This window comes from Erpetoichthys calabaricus, chromosome 5 (genome assembly GCF_900747795.2).
Source record: "Erpetoichthys calabaricus chromosome 5, fErpCal1.3, whole genome shotgun sequence".
Lineage (NCBI taxonomy): Eukaryota > Metazoa > Chordata > Cladistia > Polypteriformes > Polypteridae > Erpetoichthys > Erpetoichthys calabaricus.
The window spans coordinates 196,410,173-196,432,964 of NC_041398.2; the positions used below are offsets into that span (position 1 = coordinate 196,410,173).

The 22,792-nt window shown below is 36.2% G+C and overlaps 1 protein-coding gene across 4 annotated transcripts in view; it reads right to left on the minus strand.

Moving 5' to 3' along the window:
* The window catches only part of LOC114652147 (uncharacterized), a 381,858-nt gene that overhangs the window by 182,685 nt on the left and 176,381 nt on the right, over positions 1-22,792 (minus strand). The window lies entirely within an intron of this gene.

Here is a 22,792-nt window from a genome sequence, read left to right on the forward strand (position 1 = left end):
TCGCATTACAGTTTTCTATGGATTTATGTTCTTGTCCTGTGCCCGATTGTTCATAGAGTATCATCTGAGGTAGAAATCATCTTCGTCTAGGGCGGCCTACAAATCTTCATCTGTATCTGGTAGGACAAAAATTTTCATACATATTCTGAAGGCTGTTCACTTGGGATCTCATTTCAATTCTCGTCATCATCTGCATCTGTTGTACCAGACTGCTTTTGGACTGTGTTATGAGTACTTATTTATCATTTTGGCTTAGTGTTTTGTCTGGTTTCATTTCTTCTGTTAATTATTGCCATTGAGGTTATTAGGGTGGGTTCCTGCATTTTTATTTATTTGTGTTTGCCGTCATTGTTTAATATATTCTTATAATTTACTGAACTGTATTACAAGTCTCCATGTGTGAGATTATACGTGCCCAAATTAAAATTATAAATCAGTTATAGTTCAGTGAAAACCTGAATACCTAGCGACCGCCTCAGTAACCAGTGAACCAATTATGGAAGACTTCAGCAAGTTGCAAGTTTGTTTTCTATATGAAGCCATTCAAAATGTATCTGTAAATTACATGGATTATTAAACCCAAAAATATTTTATCATCCAAATAAGGAGAGTGTTGAGCCCAGTTACCACCATACCCTGTCATGCACCACTTTAGTTACATCTGCTTTCCACCAGCCACGAGAAGAGTGTGCTTACGTAGTAATGAAACTGTGTTTGGTGGAAAATGAGTTTCATAAAGCTTTTAGGAACAGTAAAAATGCCATAGCATAAGTCTTCAGTACCCTTTTCCTTTGTATTTGACTACTTTTTATTTTCTTGTCTATAACACTGCTTAATTGTGTCTTTGTGATTAGAGTAGATTGTGCAAGTTATTAAATTATTATAAAGAATGAACGCAGCACTCAAACATTGCTACAAACATTATTATAGACAAGGATAATAACATTGCTACCAACATTCTTCTAGACAAATATAAAATGTTGTGCAGTCTGTGAGGACAACCAATGAGTTACTGGGTCACTCTGGTATAGTACAGGAAAATGTGGACTCTTCCCACGTCCTTGTATATTTTCCTCCAGGTTAGGTTGTGGATGTGTGCTTATATGCCCAGTAATGGACATGAAAAATCTGGTCCAGATTTGTTTCCTGTATTGTGACTGGTGTTTCCAGTACAGGCTTCAGTACTGAGAATGTTATGTGATATTATTTCTTGCGAAAAAACCTCAAACATTTTAGTTGTCTTTCTTCATACTCACTGGAGGCAGAGTGATTCAGTGTCTTTTATCGTTGTCAAGTCTAGATAACATGCCCACACTGGAAGCCTTGCATCACTACATCATTATTTGTAAAATTTGAATCCTATTATGAAATAAAAAATACAACTACAATTTGAACTAACAAAATAAATTACAAGAAAAAAACATGCCATCACACAATTAATAAGGACTAATAGTATCACAAACAGATTAACAGATTCTTTATAACATATGTACAGAATGTTTTTCTATATTTCCATAAATATTTAGTATTATTCAAGTAGGTCTTTCTGAATGACCCAAATATGTAAAACAGTTTGCATGGTGTTATAGCAAACTAAATGTCTGTTTAGAACCTGACAAAACTGAAACTGTCATTCTTTCAGTTTTTCAGGTTTTTTTTTTTAAATAATCTTTAAATAATGGAAATTTCACACAACCTGAACTTGACCACAATCTATTTTATAAAAAACTTTGAGTAATTGCTTGATCTAAAATAATACCATCTTTACAAAAGACTATTAAAACACTCCAGGCTTTCTTAATAGATGAGCAATTAATGGTGTCTTTTTAATTGTATCAGTGATTGCTAAAGCTATAACCATCTGGTTCAATTAATAGAATATTGAAACTTTTTTCATGCCTCTGTTACGATTTTAAAAAGTTTTTTCTTTTGTATAGCTCAAGGTTCTGTCGTAAATAACTGTGGAGAAAGATACATGTGATAGATGATGACTGGGTAGTGGGAACACAAAATGTGTACATATCAAATAGGCAAAATGCTAAACAAATAAAATATTTACTACAATAACAAGGGTTGCAAATTCTGTTCAAAAGTGTCACAGTGAGATGTACATCCACTTGTTTTTGTTTGAAAACAGTGAAGTGTGATTCTTGCTGTCTGTCCTGAGGAGCAAGGCACTGCAAAAGGCAGTAGCCCTGTGAGTACATCTATGACCCCATAAGTGGATCATGGGAATCAACGCTCATTTTAAACAGGGTTCTTGTTTTCAGGACTACCAAAGAGTACAGCTGTCTTTCCAGTTCAAGGTGGGTTAATGCTACCTTTCTAGGGACAGAATATGGTAAGATTGATACCACCATTGCTTTCATGCCTGCAAAGCTGTTTAAATGACATCCAGAAATTATGAGTGTAGTATACAAGTGTACATTGTCCTGAGTAATACTATTTAGCAGCCAGAGGGAGCATTATTATTTCTTTCTGTTTTATTATCATTTTCCTTATTGTATAAATAAATCTTCAGATTTTATACAGTATTGAGCAATCTGGCATCAGTTTGTTTTAAGTCCAAAACAGTCTAGTTTGCATTCCCTTTTTTACTGTACAGTCTCTTAGTGATCTATTGGATGTCCAAATGAGGATGGCCAGATTGGACGGCTATCAAATGATATATGTTTACTGGTTGAAAATAATGAGAGAACACCAGTAGGGACATATATGGGATAGCTTCACGCATTAATTAACATCCTGCTTATACAGTATGTCATTCAAATGCACTAACAAACAGGCTACACAAACTCTAAGAAGGGTCAAAGATAATATTTTGACCAACCTGAAACTGAATATAGATTTAGAAGTCATGGTTAATGTTTAGTGCAAGCAATGAAATGAATGGACTTTGCTCTTGCTTGGTAGAGCATTCGGTGGGAATGCAGATTTGAGGAATGTCGTAACAGACAATACAGTATATGACAAGATACTATTCTCTTAAAACGTTACTGCAAACCTGCAAATCTGAAATTACAGTTATATTTCGCAGAGATGCAGCATATACTTAGTTAACAATGTAATGTAAAATTACAACTGAAACTGCACTCCTCCATTTCAATTTGTATGTTGTAGCATATTGTAAACTGGATCTACTCACAAAATCTTATCAGTGGGAATTACTTTTAGTTAAAGGTTGATTTTAAGTGAGATAGTTCTACTTTACTTTTATTTAAATGCTTCTGGTTAATAAACTTGCAATTTTTAGATAATTTGATCCATTTTAAAACTAGATACTCAGATAAACCTCAACCTTCCATTCCCCCAGTTAATCACATTTCTGTGATTTTAAATTGGAATTCCCTTTAATTGCACACTTTACTTGTGTAGCAGAAATAGCTCAGCATACATGAAGGGATATTGCCTCTACAAAAAGGAAACACAAATACAAAATCAAAAAGGGCTAATTAGACATTTTAAATACTGTGCACTAATGATGCATTTAATGCATAATTGATGAGGCATATACAGCTTTATAAACAGTTCTGTTTGTGTATTCCCCCTGGAGATTAAATGACTCCCTTGCTAAAGAAGGCAAAACATAAAATTACCCTTTCATCTGGACCATTACCATCATTTACCTAGGGTTTTCTCCTGAAATCTTCTCTTAGCCATAGGGTATAACTCATATCTACACATGCATACTGAGTTCATGCAAACAGCCAGAGCTATGGTTAGAAATTCTCTTGTTTAGTTTTGTCCCTCAAGAGGTTATCCACTACATAAAACCCAAAATTAAGACCTCTAAAAGATTTACATACTCATACATAACAGGCTTTCATAATTAACTACAACTTAGTGCCCTGCTTACCATAATAGACAAAGCTGCTAAAAATGTAGGTTAAAAAATTCAACCAAGCTTTTATTCCCAAACTATGAAAACAGTGTTGGTGCCAATAAAAGCAAATGACAAATCTTAAAACTGAAACTGATCTGTAACAACTTGTGTTTCTAATCTAAAACTTATAAAGCATGATAGGAAAAACAAATGCTCCTTGCAAACAAGAAAATTGTGCAACAAAATCTACAACAAAGCAAGTATTACTCTTAAAGCATTCAAAAACATATTTAACAGTTTATTACTATAAGATGTGGCAAGCGGCTGGGGGTGGCCCCCAGCCGGGATGACCAGAAGGACCGGAGGAGGGATTGCGCCTCCTTAAGATCACAAGGGGGCGACCACCTTGGTGTCTTTGGGGACCACGGGAACTAAGCATGGAAGCTCAACCCTATAGGGGCCTGTGGTCACTGCCAGGGGGCGCCCCAATGCCTGAGGAGCTCTAGCCCTCAGCACTTCTGCCACACCCAGAGGTGCTGGGGGAAGGAAGACCAGGGACACCCAGAGTGCTTCTGGGTGCGCGGCCGGTACTTCCAACACACTGGGGAGTGTCGGCGGAAGTTAATCGGGAAGCGCCTGGAGCACATCCGGATGTGTATAAAAGGGGCCGCCTCCCTCCATTCGGGGGCTGGAGTCGGGTGAGGAGAGGACCAAGTCTTGTTGGAGAAGAGTAGAGGCGGCCTGAAGAAAGAGGCATTGGCTAAAGGCCTGGACTTTTGGGGGAGTTGTTTGGGGTTGTGTGCTTCACTGTAAACAGTAAATTATGTATAATAAACGTGTGTGGGTTGAACCATCGCTGTCCGCCTGTCTGTGTCCGGGCCAGCTTCCACAAAGCTCACCATCCTGAAAAGGGGTGGGTGTGCCATGAAGGTGTGTTCTTGGAGATTTTATGCATATTGAAATGGAAAATGGATAGACTATGAGCTAAAAAGCAAAAAGCTACACCCTTTAGGTCAGGATTTCCAGTTCAGAAACAAATCTCTTTAGTTTGAGAACTACAGTATAGCCCTTTTCAAAAATGAAAAGATATATTACAAGATTAAATTCTCATCAGTCATGTCCAACATGGCCTTTGCCATGCAAGTATGGTATAGTATTATTATTGTCCAAAGTATAAATTTATCAATAAACATTGATTCTGAATTTATGAAAAACAATACTCATTTTTCATAGTATTGATTCCATGCATATCGATGTGCTTTACTGCTCACTTATTCTTTTGATAAACATGCACACATACACTGCTCTTCTCTCACTCAATGTGCTGTTGTTCAATATAAGCAGAGACAACTGCAACCTTCAAACAAAACTGACCAATGGATTTCACTGCCTCTTTTGAATCAGCAAAGGCACATTAACACATGATTGTTTCTTATCTCTCTGTATTTATGCACCTTTTCTAGTTGTTTTTGCTTTTAACAGATGATCTGCCTTTAAATTATATATCATTCTTAGTTTGCAGGCATATTACCTGTCCTTATTTTTTTCAGGGCTTCTTTGCATGAAACGGGATAGGAAACCTTATCAAAAGGCTGTCAAATATTCCATTTTTCCGAAAGTGTTCAATTTTACCTTTAACTGGATTTAACTGGTGTGAATATAGTGTTTTATTAGCAATAAACTACATTTTTAATGAGACAGTATAAATGAAATATGTAAATATTATATAAATGTAGTAAAATAACAACAGTAATTATAATTTGTTTCTCAACATCCAAGAACTCAGTACTTTAAAAACTTGCTACATACTATACTTGTAAAATTTGTACACATAGTTTCCCCCTACCTGTTATGTTGGGGCATCAAGCGGAATTTTGAAAGTCTCTGGGGGGCTTGCCAGTGAAAGAGTTAAGAAAGCACTGCTAAAGATGCACTACTTGGATTTTACTGACTTGTGAATGTGCAACTGTACCAGAGGCCTTTGAACAAGTTTACGCAAAACTGCATTACTGTTCTTTTATTGACTAATCCTAAGCCTAACTTTACCCATCTCTGGAATTGAAGATAGCATCAAATATTAGTACTTTTCAATTATTGTATTAAAATTTGGAATTTCACTATTGTGACAACCCTATACGGTATATGTTCTTGTTTACATTATAAAATACCAGATTTAATCCAATTTGAAAAATTTACTTAGAAATGCTTTTTTAAGTATATAATTGCTCACAAACTTGAACACTATTAGGGTACCTCTGCATAATGCCTAAGCTGTGATGCTTACTCCACACTTTTAATGTTTTATATGCAACATAAGGCAAACTAACAGACAGCAATCACACTGAATCTTGTGTGAAGAATGGTGTCAGTCCATTGCATTTATATATTTATACAGGAGAACCTGAATCACTGCCACCTTTGATTGTAAAATGTGTGCCATCTCTTTAAAATGTAGTTAAATATTTAGTGAAAAAATTAAGCTGTCGAGTATCCTTTGTACATCACGTGGTGATACTGAAATACCCTCTAAACATGCATGAGTGTGCAGAGTTACAACACATTTGTTCAAAACATCTGTTCATAATATTTAGAATCAGTGGCATAAACCAGAGATATCATGCGGAATCCAAAGTATTTGTTGGTTCTGTTTTCAAACTTAACATTGCGTATATGGTATGAGCATTTCTTTAAATGTAATTACAGACTTACAGGCATCTTCTTAGTTGTACTAGCAGAAGTCCTGCAGAATAAAGGTGGGATATATCCTTGACCATATCCCTGTAAAACACTTTGATCATCAAAAAATCTAAAAAAATCTGAATTCTGAAACATACCCGTATCTGGCACCAAGGGTTTCAGGTGAGGGAGTGGGAACCTGTAGCACAATAGGTTCATGAAGTATTTCCTTAAAAGGTGACAGGTGTGAGCATCATAGTGGATGGACAGACATTACAAAGGTAGATGAATGATGATTACTTGCCCGGTCAGGCCACCATAATAAATAAAAATGGACAAACAAGCTTAGCAACCATAAGGAAACATGAACCTTTACCTAGCCAGGAGGCCAATATAATGGAAGGACCAGGGGAGAAAACAATGTTTAAATCCTTGGGTTAGGATTTCCATACTGACACCCGCAGGGCATGTTAGGAGCTGTAGTGCAGTGGGGAAGCCTGTTGGGATCCATGGGGAGCTGCAGGGATTAGTAATCGCTACTTTCAGGGACTTTCATTTGACCCAGAAGTGTGTGTAGCGAGCTACACCCTAGCACTGGAAATGCTCATGTATCACAGATAAAAGAAACCACTCAACCTCATCCAAGTGAGTTGGAGTCAGGAGACAGAGAACAACACTTGCTTGGAGAAAGATTTGGTAGGGCAGAAAAGGAGGAAAAAACTTTGTGTGGTGTGTTGTGTTATACAGAGGATTCTAGAAGAGCCTGTAAAAGGTACTGGAAAGAATGAAATTACTGTATTTGAACCCGTGACTGTGTCTGCGTTAGTTGTGTCCAGGGTGTAGGGCTTAGCAACATCCCCTGCCTTTCAAACAGGATTGATCAGAAACTTCTCGTCTGTTTTTGAGATACCACTACAAAATCTTTTCAGTTCAGTAGTGGTTCAGCTAAAAAGTTATAGCAAAAATCGTATCATGTATCAGGGTGAACAAAATAAGGAAAAAAAAATTAAATAAATACATATTGCTCATAAAAACTTTTGTTTTGGTTGCCACCAAATAGCCATGGAGGAATTTTGAAAGCTATTTTCCCTTTAGATATTTTTTTTATTTGTTTTCACCTGCACAGGAGCATTTGGAAAAGTTACTTGTCATTTATACTTGTACTTCTTCTTGTTATTTGCATTCAAGCTAATGTTGGCAAGGTGGGATGGTAAGCATTAGCTGACATCGGCAACTCTGAAAGTAAGTAACAGTCGTAGTGACAAATAGTTAAAAATAACAGCAATTCTTTAGTGGGAAAAAAGTCAAGGCATATAAAAAACAATTAGAGCACTATGTAGCACTTGTACACTTCAGCGTTTGTGCTAGTAAGAAAGCATTTATTTTAGGTACAGGTAGGCAGCTGACGCCAAAGCGTATGAGGAGGTTAATCACGGATTATTTAAACTAGAATATGGGGGGTCAGGGAGTTTAGGACAGGCCAGGTTAAGAACTGTACATGAAGTTACAAGCAATAATGTACAAACAATAGTATATAATAAAACTGCATTGTAACGTAAATTCAAAACCAAAGTTTAAGTGCAAAAGTAAATTGAGTAATACATTAAAAATAGCTTGCCTTAATGCTAGAAGTCCATGTTAGTGGGGTCATCTGGCTTCATCTGGAAAGTATTAAGGAAAGATGCCTTACTTGAGGAGTGCAATGCAGATAATATTTCATTGTGCATCTTTTTTGTAATATTAAAAAGGCAAGAGTACAGGGGCATATTATAGTCAAGGGGGACTTTATTTAGGGGGACTACCTAAATATTAACTGGGAGTTTTTACATGTAATCAGATGTAATCAGTCAGTTTGTAAAAACACCAATGTGGAGGGACATTATGTTTTGAACATAATGCAGGAGAGGTACATACATACATAGGTAATTAAAATAAAAAAACTCCACACTGAGTTAATAAGGAGTTGAAAAAGAAACTGCAAACGAAAAAACTGCTGTATAAGGCATACAAGACTAATAACTCCAATTTAAATCATAGGGCATTTGAGAGCATGAGGGCAACCTTTAGGAAGGATATTAGGGAATCTAAAAGGCAAACAGGAATAAAGCCGATAAGATGAAAGATGACACAAAGAGATTCTTTCAGTGTTTTAGTGGTAAAAGAAAATTGAAGGAGAAGGTGAAGTGCCTCAGGAATAGAAAAGAGAAATTAAAAAATACAGAAAGTGAAAAAGCGGATGCTCTAAACTTGCATTATTTTAAGGTCTTCACATGTGAGGAACTAAATAGCCTCCCAGTGATAAATGACACTACTATGAAGGTACTGAGTGATTTTGGAAATTGTATAAGGAGAAGAGCTGCTTAGATTAAATAGGCTGAAATCAAACATTCACCAGAACCAGATAACATTAATCCTCAAGTTCTCAAGGAGGTTAGCAAGTACATATATATAGCCTTGGCACATATTTTTAGGAAGTCATTGTACACTGGGGAAATTCCAAAGCACTGGAAAATGGCAAATATTATCCTGTTATATAAAAATTGTGATCTGGCAGATCCAAGCAACTATAGGATAGGCAAGTAAGCTTAGAATGCATCATAGGTAAATTAATGGAAGGAATTCTTAAGGAAAGGATCAAGAAAACACATGGAAAGAACAGGGGTTTTACTGATATGCTGGAATTATATGAGAAAGAAACAAATGAAAACAACTAGAGTGGTATATATGATATTATTTATCTTGACTTTCAGAAAAATCATTTGATAGGGTGTCACATGAAAGGTTGGGCATCAGAAATAAAAGTTGGAGATCAGGGTGTTGTTTGTAGATGGGTACAAAATTGGCTCAGACACAGGAAGCAAGGGGTTATGGAGCAAAGAGTCTTTATTAGAATTGGGTGATGTAAAGAGTGGTGTCCTTCAGTGGTCAATGCTAGGATGGCTGCTATTTTAATACAGTATATATAAATGATTTGGATAGGAATATAAATGACAAGCTGTTTAAGTTTCAAAATGATACCAAGCTTGGTGAATTAGCAGATAATATAGAATCTGTTAATTTATTGCAGAGGGATCAGAGGGATTTTGAACAGAATACAGACTTGGGAAGATTTGTGGCAGATGAAATTTAATGTAAGTAAATGTAAGTATTACATGTAGGAAATAAAAATGTTAGGTTTGAATACATAATAGAAGGTCTGAAAATGGAAAGCACTTTCAAAATGTATCTCAATTTTAACCTTTTCTGCACTGCTGCAGGGGAGTTCGTTTTATTCTGGACATGCTCTGACTCTGTTGGCATGTCAGAGGACTGGGACTTCATGAAATCTGGTCTGCAAAATGGGAGATGAGGAGGTGAAAGCATTGTTATTTCTTATTTATTCTTTCTACACCAATAACAGTAAGCGCCAACATAACAGATTAAGGTTATGAAGCCTATTAAGTCAAAGCTATCAAATGCAACAATGTACTACCTTAACACAAGACTACAAAATGTCAAAAAAAGTTAAGAAGCAGTATTTCTATGACTAAACAGTGAACTTTGTGAGCTGGAAAGTCAAAGGTCTCAATCAGTTAAGTATTCTCTCACTTAACAGGTTTAAATGCCAAGATAGTATTTTTACAGGATACTCACTTAATAAGTAAGGACCAATTTTGGTTGCAAAGTTAGTGAACTGGACTAATTTTTCACTCCAGCTATAAAAAGAAAACTAGGGGTGTGGGAATCTTAATACATAGAAGTATTCCATTTGTAGCATTGGACATAAAATCTGATCCTGAAGGTCAATATGTCATGGTTATGGGCAATTTATTTAATATTAAAGTGATTCTGATAATATCTATGCAGCTTATGTGAATGATATGGATTTCACATAAAACGTATTTGCATCTATTCCTAATGTGAACACTCATAAAATTATCATTTTAATTGTGTTTTAAATGCAGACCTGGGGCCTTATGCATAACACCGTGCATAGAATTCACACTAAAACATGGTGTAAGGACAAAAGCATAAATGTGCGTATGCACAATAAAATCCAGATGCATAAATCTGTGCGTTCGCCAACTTCCACGTTCTTCCACTTCATAAATCCCAGTCACCATGAAAAGTAATCACGGGCACATGCCTGCTGCCCCACCCAAACTCCTCCCAGAATTACGCCTCTGCGTATGCAAATCAATATAAATAGCCCTTAAGCTCAGTGTTCTGTGAAAAGGCAATAGCAAAAGCATGGGGAAAAACAGAAGAATTTCAGCCAATACCAAGTGGAGGCAAGGAAAAATGTACAATTTGTTGGTTTAAACAGTGGGATAAACAACAAAAGGAAGTTGATCGAGTGACATACAGAGTGTTGGAGAAACTCGAAAGCTCAAGTTCACAAAGTCGCACAGTGCCCGAAATAAAAAAAGAAGCTGTCAGATATCAAAGTCACCGTGAAAAGGCGAGTCATAGCCCACCGTCTGAATGTTACATGAAAGCTTATTAGGGTACAGAGAAAAGAAAAAAAATGGGGGCATAGTGAGAAAAAAGCTTGAAATGTCAACTTTAATCTCGAAATTTCCACTTTAATCACGTAGTTTATTTTGTCATTAAAGTAGAACATCATAAACTTCATCTTTAAATCGTTTAATTTACTAGTTTCTCAAATACCATCATAACTATAGTAACACGTTAAATGCTTTGTTTTGTATGTGTTCTTCTATGTTCTCTATGTGTGTGAATCACTACATGCTTCTTAAATGGGCTTTCTCTTCCTCCGACAGGACACAGAATCCATTACATTCGTGATATTACAGCTCTCTGAATAATTAAAATACTGAGATGTATACTTGATATCATTTTCACAATGATAGGAGTTAAAGCATGTTATTAAACATGGGGACACGGTGGCGCAGTGATAGTGAAGAGCTGGCACCCTGTCCAGAGACTGCCTCACGCAAGATGCTTGCTGCACCATGCGCGACCTTCGATTAAAGAATTTATTGCAGCAGTACTGTCTCTTTCAAACGTACTAACTCCCAATTCCTGTCCTTCCTTTTCTTTCTACAAGGAACCAATCTCCACACAATCAGCTCTGTAATAGATGTTAGTCCATGTGTAAGCTTAGAACACAGATTCTTCAAAACTTTTAAGGAATATTGAAATATCTTCGTAGTACATGTTTAATTGTTCTATCCATCTATCCTTCCAGGGTCGCGCCAGCCCCAGCAAGAATACAGCATGAGGCAGGAACAATCCCTGAACGGGCACCAGCTCCTTGCTAGCACTGCGACACCATGTCCTCATATGTTTAATTATTAACAATATAGATTATTTAAATGATGTTAAATATGTTTATTACATTATACAGATAAAATGTTTTCTGCATTTCACCTTAAAATGATATCGGCATCATATGTAAATACATGCTTTATAAAGTGGCGCAGGTTGTGCAATATTATAACTGTATCGCAAGTTTACAGTGAGGTAATTGTACTAATAAGTACAAACAGTTCTACAAGGAGCACTTGATGGACGAATTGATTGCGTTTATAGTTCTTGGGATGAAACTGTTTCTGAACCGCGATGTCCCCACAGGAAAGGCTTTGAAGCTTTTGCCGTTTGAGAGTAGTTCAATAAACAGCATGGCTGAGGCAGTGTGTGCTTGATACTGTATACCGATAATTCTCTGTTCGATCAGATTGCACACCCAGATACAATGGGATAAATAGTCTGAGTGGTGCATTGAGAGGAATAACGCTAAAGCAGCTATGGTATTTGGAATAGTTTGGCCATTCCGTGGACCATTATATTGTTACAGGTTAATTACAATCAGATGCCTTAAACTAATAAACAATATGTGGTTAATTTCAGTGTATATGATAAATCCGCGTCAGGGATGTGGATCTAAAAAAGAAAGGGAAACCACACTGGAACAAAAGCACTGCTTTGACACTGGGTGTCGCCAGTTTGCAAAATCAAGCGGAGAACTTGCATACACCAAGCATTTAGCTAGCATGAAAATGTGCGTGGCTTTACGCCAAGTTTAGGTTTTATACATCGCGATCTGAGCGTGGAAACAGGCTTACACAACATTTTTGTGCGTATGCACCGTTTCTACATGAGGCCCCTGGATAGGTCTTCAACCACAGTGACGATAGCATCTAACAATGCAAAAATAATTACACGGTTTATAATGGATCAGAATTTATCAGATGCCCATGGAGATTTTTGTAAGTATGACGCTACTGTAATCTTAGACGACTCCCCTCTGAACATGGAGTTTAAATCACTATGCCCTACACACTCATCTCGTAGCTGGCATCTTAACTCCCTACCATCAGCTGATGAGAACTATTCAGAATTCAAAGTCAAGCAAATTGATTATTTTCTTGAGAAAAATGCATCCTCAGAGGTCTCTGCAGGAATACTCTGGGAAACTCTGAAGGCATTTTAAGAGGAAAGATTACTTCACATCTTTCTCATAAAAGTAACCAAGACAGCATCTGAGTTAATCAAAGAAATTTCCAGAATAGATCTAGAATATGCCAGGCCTCCAAATGAGGCACTTTATAGGAAAAGACAAATTTTGCAATCAGAATTGAACCTCAACTAGTAAAGAAATGGAACACAACATCATTATTATGAACATGTAAAGAAGGCCACAAGCTGGAAGTCTGCAATGTAATAACGGAAATTACCAACACAGATGGAGATAAAATCATTGACCATAAAAATATAACCCACACATTTAGAGAATATTGTATGTCCTTATATTCTACTCAGTCTAAGAAAGACAAGATACATTCTAATGAACTGTTATTAGAAATGTTTATAGAAGCTAGAGACTACAAAATTCCACTTCAAACTTTTCACCAAGCAGTAATTTCCATCCTTCCTAAGAAAAATAAGGACTTTGCTACAAAGGACATCATATAGACTAGTCTCGCATCTGAATAGTGACATTAAGATACTCTCCAAAGTTATAGCTAGGAGGATTGAGAAAGTGCTTTATTCTGTAACATCACAAAAGGAAACTAGGTTTACTAAAGGCAGGGACTTAGCTTCTAATCTTCAATATTTGTTTAATATAATATATTGACCCATTACATCTAACACCCCAGAGATCTTACTATCTTTGGACACATAAAAAATATTTGATATGGTTGAATGGGACTACCTATTTACCACATTGAACAAATTTGGGTTTGGCCCAAATATGTATAGAGTAGTTTGATCCATGTACTAGTCCAAAAGCCTCAGTTTGTATTAACAACATTATTTCAGACTACTTCAAACTAGAACGTGGTATTTGACAGGGATGCCCCCTACCACGATTGCTCTTTGCAATCAACATTGAGCCTTTGGATGTTAAGTTTCAAAATGCATCAGAGACAAAGGGTAATTTCAGAGAAGGACTTGAACAGAAAATATCATTATATGCAGATGACATGGTACTGTATATATCTGACCCACAAAATTCTATGCCAGCAACTCTAAAAGTTCTAGCACATTTTCAAAAGATACCTGGGCTCAGAATCAATCTGTTCTAGCACATTTTCAAAAGATACCTGGGCTCAGAATCAATCTGTTCTAGCACATTTTCAAAAGATACCTGGGCTCAGAATCAATCTGAATAAAAGTGTGCTTTTTCCAGTGAACTCTCTCTCTCTAGCACACAGTATTAGACTGGACAACTTCCCATTTACCTTAGCAGATCAGGTTGAAATATCTAGGGGTAAATATCACAAGTAAATATAAAGCTCTTCTTCAACAACATTTTGCTGTCTGCAAGGAAAAAAATAAACAGGAAAAAATTAAACAAGATGTGAACAAATGGTTCACCCTCTATCTTACATTAGCAGGGAAAATCAACACTATTAAGATGAACATCCTTCCCAAGCTTCTTCTTCTATTGCAAACCATCCATATACATTAACAAATCTTTTTATAAGAAATTAGATTCAATCATAACCATATTTATTTGTAATTCGAAACATCCACATATCCAAAGGGCAACTCTACAATGACCTAAAGCAGAAGGGGACATGGCACTACTTAACTATCACTTTTATTACTGTGCATCAAATGTGCAGGGCATAAAGACCTTGACATTGGCACAAATTAATGAACATAAACAAGCCTGGACTGCAATAGAATTAAAATCTTGCAGTACTTCTTTATATTCCCTGCTCTATGCTCCAAACTATCATCAATAATCCAATTGCCCTTCATTCACTCAGAATATGGAACCAATGTACGACACACTTTAAGACAAAGAAGCTAATATCTGTTGCACCTCTACATGACAACCACTATATTCCACCCTCTCAAACATACACAGTATTTAATGTTAGGAAAATGCCTGGGATTAAAACATTTAGAGACTTGTACATAGATAATGCATTTGCACCCTACAACCAACTAAGCTATACATTTATAAATCAACACAATTGTTCCACTACATTCAAGCCAGAAACTGCTAAATGGAACCTGACCAATTTTCTTCACCTCCCTCCTATTTCTATTACAGAAGAAATATCGGTCAGTCTTGAAGAATCAGATAGCAGTTCTACAATTTATAAAAATACTATCTGAAATACCCAGTGTTGCCCAGGAGGAAAATAAAATGTATTTTTTTAATTGTTTGAGAAAAATATAATTAAAAAAAAACACAACTTTAAAAATAAAAATAAATTAACAAACAATGAAGACTCACTAATATGCTTGTCTTGCGGTCTTGTAGGTATGTTATCATCCAGTTGACGCTTGGGACAGGGCCAATTCTATATAATTTCAAAAGCAACAGGGGCTTGGTGGTGCTCAAACAAAGAATGCTGGCAATTACATCCAGTTCACCCTCTGGTGGTCATTCTGAGTGTCAACTGGATGATAACATGCATACAAGACCATAAGATCACCTAACACCCTACCCAGATTTCACCTTACAGTAATTTTAGTCGACCATTGAGAAACGTGTACAAATTTCATGAAAATTGCTCCTGCCGTTCAGAAGTGATGCTGGAACATACATACATACACACATACATTAAGTTTTATATATATAGATTCTGAAGTCCCTTCCTTTCAGAGATCCCAGGGTACAATAGGGAAAGGAACTTTCACTTATTACTTTAGAAATGGAGTGGAGGGCAGCCATGCACAAAACAGACTCTAGCTCCATATGTGCAATCATCCAATTTAAAATCTTCTATTGAGTAAATTTATCTCATTTAAAATTATCCAAAATTTTTCCAAGGCAAGATTCAACCTGTGAATATTTCAGTCTAGCTCCAGTCTCACTTGTCCACATGTTTTGTGTGTGCACCAAATTAAGATCATTTTGGACGAAAATATGTATTTGGTATACTCCCAGATTAAAGTGAAGGAGGACAAATAAATTGTAGAACAGCACGTAGACTTATCTTGACTCGAAGGAGAACACCCTCCACTTTTAAGTCAGTGGGTAACTGATGTCCAATTATATTTGAAATTGGAAAAAATCAAATTCTCACTTAGAGGATCTGTTCAAAACCTTTTTTAAACTATGGCAGGATCTAATCAATAAGATTATGGGATAAGCTTCTATATTGGGGAAAATGATACTCTTCCTTTTTTGCTGCATTTAAAAATCTACTAGTTGGCTCTCCTCTCTTTCTTTTGGGATGGGGTTGTATTTTGGTTTGTTAAGTTTGACTTGATTGTATGACATTGTTATTTGCTTTTAATTAAAATCAAAAAAAATAAATAAATAAATTATGTATGTTTAGCACAAAATTCAGGTGTGTTAAGAGACTTCATTGATTAACTAATGTTTTACATTTTTTAGTTACTTCAAATAGTCAGTTATCACATTTTTGTTTATTTCGTATCTTCATAACAATTATATTAAAAGGTAACAGTGGTAATAGAATGCAATTACACATATTAATGGAGTACATTAAATACATGCTTTTTAACAAAACTTTATAATATCATGTAATAAACATACCACAGATAGGCCTGTGGTGGCTAAATAGCTTTAGAGTCCAATTCAAGTGATGTACTAATGAAATCGACTGATGTGCTTTTGCTAGGTATTGGTTGTGGAGGTCCATGATTAACTATAGTTCAGATGTCTTAAACGTTACTTTTTTTCATGTATTCAAAAAGTTAAAATCTGTTGAAATTTCAATGTAAAATTGTTGGCTTCTTCAGAGCATGTTGGAGAGCAGGTCTGGAGCTTTACTGATAAATAAGAGTGTCAGAGAAATAATAAATCATTATAAAGTGCAGATAATCTAGCCATAATGTTTTTACTGAGCACATACTTGTTCACTCTATGCTTACAAAGCTACATGTTCCTCTTACATTCATTTCACAGAATGTTTCTCTTGTTTTAAAGCAGTGAGTTTTCAAATGTATCAATACTTTTGAATAGAAGGTTTTGAAATTTGTAAAAAAATTGTAAAAATGAAGCGTGGCAAATTTCAACAAAATGAGTCTACTGGTAGCCAAATTGATTCATGAGGAAAATTCTAAACATAGACACATGGTGATCAAAGCAGGTACTTTTCGAATTTTATGGAACACACCTAAAAAAAGGAAGTATCCATTTTATTAGCCACTTAGCCTTCTATGGCTGCAGTTGTAAGTTTGTTTCAAACTAAGTCTAATTTTTCTAGAACAAAACAACTACCAAAGAATGCCCAGTTTTGTTTTACATCTCTTTTTCCCAAGCCTAAATACCATCTTGAGACATCTGTAATAAATTTGCTGACTCCAGGGTATAGCCTAAACCCTTAGGTTAGTATCATGCAGAGTTAAAAAATTAACCAGATCTAAACTTGATGATTTAAGACCACACTTTTAACATCACCTACAGCAATATGTAAAATGTTTTCTACACCATAATCCCTTGTTTTCTGTCATTTCATTGATTTCTGCCCCATGGGCATAGCCTTACGATTTACGGCACTGCCCACCTTTGTAGTCAAATAATTTAGATGTCATGAGATATGTAACACTGTGAAGCCTCCACTAGAACACATGAATGGCAGCCACAAAGCAGTGTCTAAACTAGAACTCTTTAGGCAAAGAGAAAATCTGGTGTTTCAGAGGCTAAATGGGGCTTCCAAACAATGCTTTTTGGTTTAGGTTTTTTTGGTTATGACTTACCGTAAGAACTCTTGAATTTTGCTTTTTTTTATTAGGCATTTAAATGTTTGGTAAATGAACACTGCCCGCTCTCTGGCCATTCCTATAAATCATCATTTTGCTGCTGCTGTTTAAAAGCAATCAGTATACCCAGTCCTCCTAATCAGCAAATAAATTTGGGATACCTAGCTTCAAATTATTCTGTTGGTCTTGAAAACCTACCTACCAAGGCTACAATATTTGTTGTCATCTAACAGTAATGTCTAAAGCTGATTGTGTATGTCTGTTTGTCCAGTGTGCAAACCGTGTCGTGTGTCGAACTAAAGTTTGCACAGATTCCCATTTCTACAGAGGAACACCACCAGCAATGTTTAAATGTGAATATTTACCCCCTTGGTATGCAAAGTTGCTCCCCATTGTGAGTTTAGGGCCAAACTTTTCTCCCCTGGAGCCTCATGTATAAACGGCGTGTATGTACAAAAATGTTGTGTATGCCTGTTTCCACGCTCACATCACGATGTATAAAAACTAAACCTGGTATAAAGCCACGCACATTCTCACGCCTGCTCAATCCCTTGCATATGCAAGTTTTCAAACTATTGGCCAAACTATTCCAAATACCATAGCTGCTTTAGCATTGTTACTCTCAGTGACCCACTTTAAGTATTTTAACCCACTGTATCTAAGTGTGGAATCACAGCTGTACAGCAGCTGAACTGTAAGCTCTATGGCGGGCAGTGTCGAGAGCGGAGAGAATTATTGGGATACAGCTTCTTGCACACGCTGCCTCAGCCATGGGCAAAGTCTATTTGAACTTCTCCCATTCGGCAAACACTTCAGAGACTTTCCTGTAGTGACCTTGCAGTTCAGAAACAGTTTCTTCCCTAGAGCTATAAACACACTCAGTCCATCAAGTGCTCCCAGTAGAACTGTTTGTACTTGCACTACAGTTTGTAATATCGCATAACCTGAGCCACTTATACTTTCATATTGTATATTTTTCATTGTTTTTTATCGTATTATTATTATTATTGCTATTGGTGTTATTTTATTATTTTAAAGGAAAATAAGTTTATTGAGTATTTGCAAATTGAATCTTATTGTATCGTACAATAACAATAAAGGAATTAAATTCAATTCAGTAGAAGAGAGTGCGTATTCACAGATGATGATGACTGGCTTCTAAGTCAATTTAGATTTCCATGCGCTACCTTCTTGGAGCTCTTGATATCATCTTTAAGATGAAATGCAGTTAAGTACAAGGGGGTACCCAAAAATAACGGGAACATGTACATGGCATGCAATCTAGACTTAGTTGCAAATTTCACCACTATGTGCAGCATACTTACTGTATTCTGTGACAGTCTGCCAAGTGGTGCTGCTCTGTATTGTTTGTACAGCACTTCATGTCGGTTTTTCTTGGTTGTCGGTTTTTCTTGGTGTTTATTAAATGTGTTCTGTGATTTTTTGTGATGGGTGATCATAAAGAACAATGAGTCTGCATTAAATTTTGTTTTATCTTAGGAAAAACAGCTGCTGAAACTGTAGTGATACTTGAAACTGCTTTTAAAGAGGAAGATTTAAGTAAAACACATGTCTATGAGTGGTTTTCGCATTTCAAACGAGGGGCAATGTCACTTGAAGACTAACCAAGACCTGCCGACCTTCCATAATTAGGAATGATGAAAATCTTGAACAAGTTCACAATCCAATTTATGGAGATTGTCGGACTATTGAAGAGATTTCTGAATTGACTTGTGTGTCTTTGAGTTCTTGCCACCTTCCCTACTCACCTGATCTTGCTCCATGCAACTTTTTCTTGTTCCTGCATATGAAACAACTCAAAAGAAAGCATTTTGTACTGTGGAGGAAGTCAAAGAAAAATCATATTCCTCTTCAGCAATCCCAAAAATATTTCCGCGAGTGGGAAAATTATTGGGACAAGTGCATTCAAAAGTACTTTGAAGGAGACTAAAGTTTCAGTAAGTAAAAATTATTAAAACAATTTTTTTTTTTCAATTCTGGTTATTGTTGGGTACCCCATCATATGTATATTACATTATACTGATACATTTTTAACTTCATTTAAATAATGTAAACTGTTAATTAAATGTGTGGGCATGGTGGCGCAGTGGTAGCGGTGAGCTGGTGCTTCGTTCATTGATTGTTCCTGCCTCGCTCTATATTCTTGCTGGGACTGGCGCGACACTGGATGGATAGATGGATGGAAAAAATTAAACATGTACTACGAAGATATTTCAATGTTCCTTAAAAGTTTTGAAGAATCAGCGTTCTAAGTTTACAGATGGCTTGATATTTATTACAGAGCTGATGGTGTGGGGATTGGTTACTTGGAGAAAGAAAAGGAAGGACAGGTATTGGATAAATTATTTCATCAAATGTTACACACGGTGCAGCAAGCATCTTGTGGGAGGCAGGAACAATCCCTGGACAGGGCACCAACTCATCACTACCACTGCGCCACTATGTCCCCATGTTTTATACATGTTTTAATTCCTATCATAATGAAAATGATATCAAGTATACATCTTAGTGTTTAAATTGTTCAGAGAGTAGTAATATCATGAATGTAATGTATTCTTTGTCCTGCCGGCGTAAGAGAAAGCCAGTTTAAGACGCACATAGTGATTCACAAACACAGATAAACACACACACATAGATACACACACACATACATAGAAGAACACATAGAACAGGAAGAATTTAACATGCTACATTAGTGACAATGGAATTTGAGAAACTAGTAAATTAAACAATTTTAAGATGAAGTTTGTGATGTTCTGCTTTAATGAGAAAATAAACTACACGATTAAAGTCGAAATATCGAGATTAAAGTTGACATTTCAATCTTTTTTCCCCCGCTGTGTCCCTATTTTCTTTTTCTCTGTAGCCTAATATGCTTCCATATGACACTCAGTTGACACTCACTCGTTGGCAACGACTGCCTTTTCACAGCGACTTTGATATCTGACCGACCACTTCTTTTTTATTTCAGGCACTGAGCAACTTTCTTAAGTTGAACTTTCAAGTTTCTTTGCCACTCTGTCACTTGATCAACTTCGTTTTGGTGTTTATACCACTGCTTAAACCAACAAATAGTATGTTTTCCTTACCTCCACTTGGTATTTGCTGAAATTCTTCTGTTTTCCCTGTGCTTCTGTCATTGTCTTTTCACAGAATGCTGAAATTAAGGGGCTATTTATATTGATTTGCATATTCAAAAAGGCATAATTCTGGGAGGGGTCGGGGTGGGACAGCAGGCGTGTGCACATGCGTTACATTTCATGCTGACCAGGATTTACGTAGTGGTAGAATGTGGAAGTTGGCAGACACACAGATTTATGCATCTGGATTTTTTTGTGCATATGCACATTTCTGTTTTTGTCCATACACCATGTTTTAGTGTGAATTCTGCGCACGGCGTTATACATGAGGCCCCTGGAGAGTCAAGCTGGTATCTGCACCTACACTTTATTCCACCCAGGGATGTGCTTGGTTTCTGGGAGGGGTCGGGTGGGACAGCAGGCGTGTGCACATACATGCGTTACATTTCATGCTGACCAGGATTTACGTAGCGGAAGAATGTGGAAGTTGGCAGACACACAGATTTATGCATCTGGATTTTTTTGTGCGTATGCACATTTATGTTTTTGTCCGTACACCATGTTTTAGTGTGAATTCTACGCACGGAGTTATACATGAGGCCCCTGGAGAATCAAACTAGTATCTGCACCTGCACTTTATTCCACCCAGGGATGTGCTTGGTAACATGCTAGTTTTATAATAATTATGCCACTATGCAACAGCTTCTTAGACATACTATTTAAGGATTTGGGTTATGGCAGTCTCAAGTAATGGCAATTCTACGAATATTAATGAGCACATAAAGCTCCAAAATTTTTAATTTCAGGTGAATTTCAGTAATTTTTTTATCTAGTGACTACTGATTTTACTTACAAAGAAAACTACTTTTCACATGGAGGATTAAGTAGCAGCTGTCATTAATGGTGAGGAATACTATTGCACATTACAGATTTTATCACTAATTTTTTTTTTGTACTTTTATGCCCATGTGTCATCAAATGCAACCTGCAGCACATGCAGTAAGCTCTCAGTGTCCTATGTACACACCCCAGCTATGCTGTCTCAGGAAGTATAGCTATTGGCAGCAGAGTAGAAACTCTTAGCTATCCCTCTGTTAATACAGCACATGGAATAAGATCTGTCACATATAAGCAGATAAATAGGCAGCTGTTTGTTTAGCTGAGGAGAGATAGAAATTGTTGCTTTCATTCCCAACATCTTAATTAGATAGATAGATAGATAGATAGATAGATAGATAGATACTTTATTAATCCCGAAATTCACAATTATCCTTGCAGCCTTACAGATGTTGGAAAGGAGATGTGGCCCTCTTAGTGATGCCTAAGCAAAAACATCACATCTCTGCTGAGGTGTCAATCATCACTTACTGGTAGCTTTCTGAGCCATTATTATGACTTTTCCAAATTGATGATGTACTGTATCGTTATCAAAAACTGTAGTACATCTAAGCATAAAGTTAAAAAAAAAAATTGTACATCTCCGTGGTTGACTTTAAATTGTTTGCATTTTGTGATTTAAAGTACAGTAATGCTACTTCTGTCAGTATTTTAACAAGTTTGAAAAACTGTATTGTAAAATAAGTATTAAAACATTATGCATCATTCTAATATTTCTATTAATGAATATTTTAAAGGAAAGTTCTGAATTCCATACAAACGTGTAACTATACAAAGCAAAGACACTTAACTAACATTTACCTTCCACCTAAAGTTACACAATATTCTGCTAAAAGGTATTTTGCCTTTTGGTGTTTACTATAGCAAAATAACAATATCCCGATTTATTCTATTTTTCTTTGCAGAATTGTACTTTACAAATGGAAAGCTGTTAAACAATTCCTTAATAAAGCTGCAGTGAAAATTCTTCACAAAGAATTCTGCACAAACAAAAGGAGAGCATGCACAACACATTACATCACCAATGGTCTTATATATGCAGGGCTTGCAGTATTACAACAAGTGGGACTTAAGGACTCTTTTCCTTTTTAGTATTTAATTCTTGACAGGAAAACATTGTAAATTTAAATATACCAAAACTGCAGTGAAAACTTCC